We start from the raw sequence: 6,848 nt of genomic DNA, 5'->3' as shown, positions 1-6,848 counted from the left end.
AAACAAAAAGGTGATACCCTGAGCTCTAAAGTAGAGTTTGGGTGATCCAGCAGTTGTCCTTTTGGAAAAGAGATCAAACTGTGCTGCATGCGATGTGAATATTGGCACAAGTAAAAGAAGTAATTTGTACTTTAAATGACCCTGGATGTTTTCTCTGGAAACACTGCTTTTCCACAAAGAGTATTCTGGGTTCATCATTATTTGGTGACAGCCCAGGAAAGAAAGAGATCAGAAATTGGTACAGCATTTGTGCAAGAGGCTTGAGTCCCTTGTCAGCTGTGGCTGGTTTGCTATAGAAGCTTGCTACAAGTTATTTAGCATTTCCCACATCTCCTTGGGCACCTCTGTATAACCAAGTACACAGAGATTTTCTATTTATTGATGCATTGTTCATGAGGATTTCACTTAAAATACCTATAGGATAATTACATTAATAGTGTTCCTATCACTTATGCTAGTTCTCAGCTGCACTAAGAGGCCTGATTTCCTTCCTTAATTTGGCAGGTCATTGATTTTACACTTCTTCAAATGCTTTGCTCAGTTCAGCAAGCAAGTATAGAAGACATTTTTTTATTTCTTCTTGGAAATGCAATCATCTATTGGGATAAATAAAATAATTACAGATATTAAGTAAAAACACTGGTCACCCTCCTTTTGATTTAGATGACCTAGCAAAGTTGATAAAGATACTAAGAATTGTATAGGCATAATCAGAGGAAAAAAGTTTTTTTTTAAATAATTTATTATTACCTTTTTTTTTCGTGGGGGCTAGTCTTATGAACACATGCATATGTATATGAAGACGATATTATTAGCAATTCAAGGGCAGAAGAAGCCCCTTAGTTAAAGGAAAACATATTTTTCTGCTTTCTTCAGATTGGTTTCCAAAGACAATTTCCACGTTGATCCAAATGGTATTTGTCTGCTGTTGAAGGGTGTTACGATAAAAGTCATAAGCAGAGATTTTCTTCACAGGATGCACTGACAGAGCTGATTTCATGCTTACAGGTGCAGCCAGGAGTTAAGTTCTCAGTTTTCAAACACGAGTTACAACAGTCTGTTCATTCTTCACGACTCAAACAATACAGTTGTCCAAGAAGTAATTCCTGTTGACTTTCCTGTTGAAAACCCGTGTTCTCAAACTCCATCAGTCAACATTGCCTGGTGTGCTCGTGTGCACTTGTGCGTGTTGGCAGGGTGGCGGGGTGGAAGACGTGAGTGCATGTTGACACAGTGTTTCTCAGAGGAAAAGGTACATATCTGCTGGGAGAGTCATGTTTAACCAGAGAAGTGGCATTCCACATCATTACTCGTTTGAAATCGAGTGCTGCAGTTGATTCGTTCAAACAGCAGATCCACAGACTCGTGTGAAGTCTTCCTGTGCTGTCACCCCTGATCTCTGCCTTGCTTCGTCCCAGCTACCCTAAACTAAGGGCTCTTCCTCTAGCATCCACCTCTTGGGGAGAAGGATGTCCTCTCACAGATGCACCCATTGCTGAGACAACAACACAGAGTGCTACAGGTGTCCTTAAATATATTATTATATCCTTGTATTCCCTGCAGTGGTGATCACTGGGATTAGTGAAGTCTAAGCGAGTTATAGTGAGTACTTATCTGCATATCTAGCCAGCTTCAGGATTGTGCTGAGGACCCTGATGCCAAAGGTTATGTTGACCCAGAAAGGAACTGGAATGGATCCAAACTCCTCTGAATCCAGCTCTCTGATGTATCCAAATTAATAGGGCAGCTGCAGCAATGATAAGTTTTGAATGCAGGGTTTTCATTCCTTGTTTAATATCTGTGCTTAACACTGTGATAGCCATCTCTTGCAGAGATTTGTGTTTTATGGTGTTTCTCTTGCCTTTTACTGCACAGTGTCATGACCCTTGCACAAGTCCTTGGGTCAGTCTCTGTAGGCAAGGGCATGCAGAAGATCTCAAATGTCAAGAGGAGGAATTGCTGTTTCTTTCTTTTCTTTTCTCTTTTCTTTTCTTTTCTTTTCTTTTCTTTTCTTTTCTTTTCTTTTCTTTTCTTTTCTTTTCTTTTCTTTTCTTTTCTTTTCTTTTCTTTTCTTTTCTTTTCTTTTCTTTTCTTTTCTTTTCTTTTCTTTTCTTTTCTTTTCTTTTCTTTCTTTTCTTTTCTTTTCTCTTCCTCCTCTCCCTTCCCCTCCCTCCCCTGTCCTCCCTCCCCTCCCCTCCTTCCCCCTTCCTTCTTCCCTTTTCCCTTTTCTCTTTCCTCTTTCCTTTCCTTTTATGTTTAATATTCTGAAACATGCCCCGGAAAGGAAAGGAATCCATGAACTCATGCCACTTCTATGTTCAACAGCCCTCTTTGAGAGAGTGCTTTCCCCCCTCCAGGGAGGGTGATGAGGGATATATTTATGAGCAAGGATGGTTGTGCACAGCAGCAGAAAATGTGAGCTCATCACATCTCTCCTTTCTTAAACAAGAGCCTAAAAATACTTCCAAAATCACTCTCTGCAAGACATAGAATACAACTCCTTGGCCACAAAAAGCTGAGTGGAGCTATGCCTCTGTCCAAAACACTTCCAGATTTATAGGCCATGTGGACGAAAATACTTGGAATGAAAAAGGAGACTTTCAAGGATTATTGATTCTTTGCCTTATTCTGGACAAGTAAACCTATGTGTAAGAAGAGAATAGAAACATGTTTATTCAGATGAGACATTTGCCGTGACAGGCAGAGGTAGTTGCAAAGCCAAACTCACCCTACATGCTGTCTAATCTCCAGAAGATCTTGGCTGCAGATCAGACCCATTAGTCAGCCCACAACCCCAACAAAGCCTCCTGTAGAAGGCAAAAAAGGTCAGAGAACACTATGGCAGGAGTGTCTGCCCTGTGGTAATTTTCTTCAAGTTGAGTCCATGACTTGAAAACCCCATTTCTAACCTATGTGAGCCAAAGCTTGTACACACTGGGTTACCAGTGCCTTCATCAGCTCTGGGCTTTGGGCTTTGCCCCGAGCTGATGGGCGGGGACCACAGATCTGCAGGGCGCCCAGAGCAGAGCAACACCCACTTCTAATGAAAGGCAGTAAGTGCCTAACATGCCTGTCTTTTCCCCTTTGAGGAAGCAGTAACAGATGTGGATGATGGGAATGCAACAAACCTGTCCTAAAGTTTGCTTGGTGTCCTGGCTCCCTGAGATGTCCTGAGTCTGTCTGTGAGAGTACTGCTGGCAAACCAGGGGATAGTGAAGGTTTTCGCCCACTCCATGAACTGCTTCGAACAGCAACGTAGGAAATGTCAGGGAGCATCACCAAGCTGGGAATGTTAGTATTAAATGGAAAATTTCAGGGGGTTTTTCAGCTCCTTGACGCAGTGATGTGATAAATCATCAGCCAAGTGCTTTTCCAGCAGATGTGACTGTACAATATGTGGTGCATCTGACAGCAAACATCTGTCTGGGCTGCAAAACAGTGTGTTTTTCCTATCATATTCGTTTCCCTTACTCATCTGATGGACATGAAATTTCACTGAACCTTGGCTTTTTTTTTCGTTTGGCTGCTTGCTTCCCACTGACCGCCCTCCATCCCATAAACCACAGCAGGGATGGTAAGCAGACTGAGAGCTGCTGTGGCCACTGGCTAGGGGAGAGGCAGGGCTGGTGCAGGGCTTCCAGCCTCAGGGGATTGGAAGATTAAACTTCCATCTTCAGGGGATTGGAAGATTAAACTTCAGTTACGAGAATTTAACTCAATTTGAATTGGGTTGCAGGCTGCATCCAAAAAAGGAAAAGCATTTGCTGTCTTCCTCCAGCTAGGGGGAACCCCATCAGCCATACTTATTCTTGCTGGACCTTAGTGGACCTCTCACAAGATGTTGATCTCATTATGTTTCCAGAAATTTCATCTGAATTCCCATAAAAGCAACTGAGCACCTGATACCCAAGACCTCAGTTATCTCTTGGTCTTCACTTAGTTCCCGTAGAAAGGATGTAGCTTTGTGCTTCAGCTTTGTTTTTATTGATGCAACTATGAGCTTGCAAATGCTGAGTCCAGGGAAAGAAATTCAGACAACAAGTGGAAATCTAGACTGGTTAAATCCCCCATAGTGGAGTTCTTCACACAGCACGTGTAACCAGAAGCAGACTCTGAGGTACATAGGCTTACCCCTCTCCTTTATCATCTTACTCAAAAGAATTAATCTGAATGAAAAAAAAAAAAAACCAGAAGCAAATCCTTAGCTCTGGAGATAAGTGAGGTACATTAGAGGAGACAATGTTTTGCCCTTTTTCACTCATGGTCCCTTTAGCTTTGAGAAGTTGTGGAATTGCCATCCCTGGAAGTGTTGAAGGCCAGGTTAGATGGGGATTGGAACAACCTAGTTTAGTGGAAGGTGTCCCTGCAGGGGGATTGGAACTAGATGATCTTCCAAGGTCCCTTCTAACCCAAACCATTCTATGATTCTATGACAGATACTTACTATGGAAAAAGCTGGCAATATAAGAGATTTATTTCTGGCTTGGTGGGCCCATGACACCTCAGGTCATCAGGGAAGAGATGCAACATACAGATGGGCTCATGATCCAGGGGTGGACTTAACCATGGGCACTATCTCCCAGGTCATCTATAACTGCGAAACTGCAATCAAATAAGAGGGTAAAGCCCCTGTGGCTGGTGGAGGATGGTCAAAATATAAATATGGGGAGGCCTGGCAGGCTGATTACATCACGTTCCCACAAACCTGCCAAGGCAAGCACTACATGATGGAAACAATCACTGGAAGGCTGGAGACACACCCTGTGCCTCACACCTGCCTGAGACACCACCTTGGGCCATGAAAAGCAAGCCCTGTGGCAACCAGGCACCACAGAGAGAGCTGAGTTGGACAGCAGGGCTCATTTCAGAAATAGCTCCATAGACACCTGGGCCAGAGAACACACTATTGAGTGGGTGTATCATATTCCCTATAATGCACCAGCCCCTGGGAAAATTGAACAGTACAATGGACTGTTAAAAACCACACTGAAAGCAGTGGGTGGTGGGACTTTCATAGACTGGGACCCACATTTAGTGAAGGCCACCTGGTTAGTTAACACTAGAGGCTCTACCAATCGAGCTGGCCCTGACCAGTGAAAACCCCCATGTACCATAGAAGGGGATAAAGTCCCCATGGTACATCTAAGGAATATGTTAGGGAAGACAGTTTGGATTAGCCCTGCCTCAAGCAAATGCAAACCCATCTGTGGGATTGTTTTTGCTCAAGGACCTGGGTGCACTTGGTGAGTAAACACAGAGGGACAGGGAAACACGATGTTTACCTCGAAGGGATTTGACTTTTGGGTGAGAACAGTCCATAATGTTGAACTGTATGATATTGTTTGCTGAGTGACACTGAATGCTGTATGCCATAACTACCATGGACAATGAGTGTGGACTGCTCAAGATTCACCAGCTGTGAGTTCCTGGTGCAGCTTGCAATCATCCGTCAGCACACGAGCCTTCCTGCCCTGGAAAACATCTAGGACAGACAGAACCCACAGTGATGGACTAAATGAACTCAGCAAACATCTTGGAAGGGTAACCATTGACTGTGGAAATGATACCTGTGCTTGTGTATATTCATATATATACATATGTGTGTATATGTATGTATATATATGTATATATGCATCTATGGAAGGATCTGGGCATGAGACCATGTAGAATAAGGGGTGGATAATGTCCTGGTTCTGGCCAGGGCAGGGTTAATTTTTGCAGTAGCCAGGAAGGAGGTTGTTCTATATCACATTACATCACTGCTAGGGGCAGCGAAAAGGGACTCTGCAGAGGAGAAGGGGTCCCTTCCAGTTGAAAACATGGTGGACAGAGTGGCCAGGTACTTGCTTACTGTTGGGGGATATCCATGTAAATCGTTTCTTTTCTTATACCTTTTGTTGTCAATACAGTCATTGCTAATGTTCATTTTCTTATCTCATTGCTGTTTCCAGGAAATTGTTCTTGTCTCAAACCGTGATCTTTGCCTTTTCTGTCTCTAATTGGAGGGAGGAGAGGAAATGGTGCATGGCTTTAGTAGGAGCACTAAATTGGAGAAAAGCATTCCTAAACCACGACACCGTATTACAGAATCTAGTGGACTGCACGCCCCTGGGCAAAGGGATGCCACTGTGAGGGAAGGGAAGTGATGAAGTCAGGGAGAAGCTGCATATACAATGCACAGAATTGCCTCCCTTTCCTTGTAGGATATGTCAGCAAGAGAACGACTGACACGTGGCATGGGGGAAAGGCAAAAGAAGAGGAAAGGATCCTTCTAAGTTCTTGCCAAAAAATAATTATGTGTTTCAGCTGTGCAGCATTTGTTTTACTTGGTAGTCTTGTAGAAGAGCCAAGAAAGTGAACAGATAGGATTTTCCTCCTGCTTGCCCTGGTCTCATGTGTTTGCTTATGAAACCAAAAGCCAAGTTGCAAGGGAGCAGCGTGGGAAAGCCCGTTTGTGAGCACAGCATTGAAGACAACAAAGGATGGAAGACAGCTATGGACTGGTGTGGCTGGAAGCAAGGGAGTTGTGTCCTGCTGACTTCCAGCCGTGCTGTGGGGAGTTAACCAGCTCCTCCATTGCGAGCAGTGTTTCAAAGGTATCCCACTGCAGCACTCACCGCAGCAGCTGCTCCTCGCCCGCTGCCTTCAAGGTCATTGTGTGGCCCCCAGCACATTTTCCTAACAACATTCCCACTTGATTAAAGAAAAACAGCAGGCCCAGACTTCAGAAATTGAGTATGCCATAGTCTGAAAACTGCTGTATCTTCTCCATGTCTGTTGGTCTGTGATCTTCGCTGCTTTGAATGCACCCAAATATAACTTGAAAGAGAGGCATAGCTTCATTATTG

Source organism: Chiroxiphia lanceolata, chromosome 6, assembly GCF_009829145.1.
Source record: "Chiroxiphia lanceolata isolate bChiLan1 chromosome 6, bChiLan1.pri, whole genome shotgun sequence".
Taxonomy (NCBI): Eukaryota; Metazoa; Chordata; class Aves; order Passeriformes; family Pipridae; genus Chiroxiphia; species Chiroxiphia lanceolata.
The sequence above is the reverse complement of the archived record's forward strand: the minus strand, read 5'-3'. Positions refer to the sequence as shown.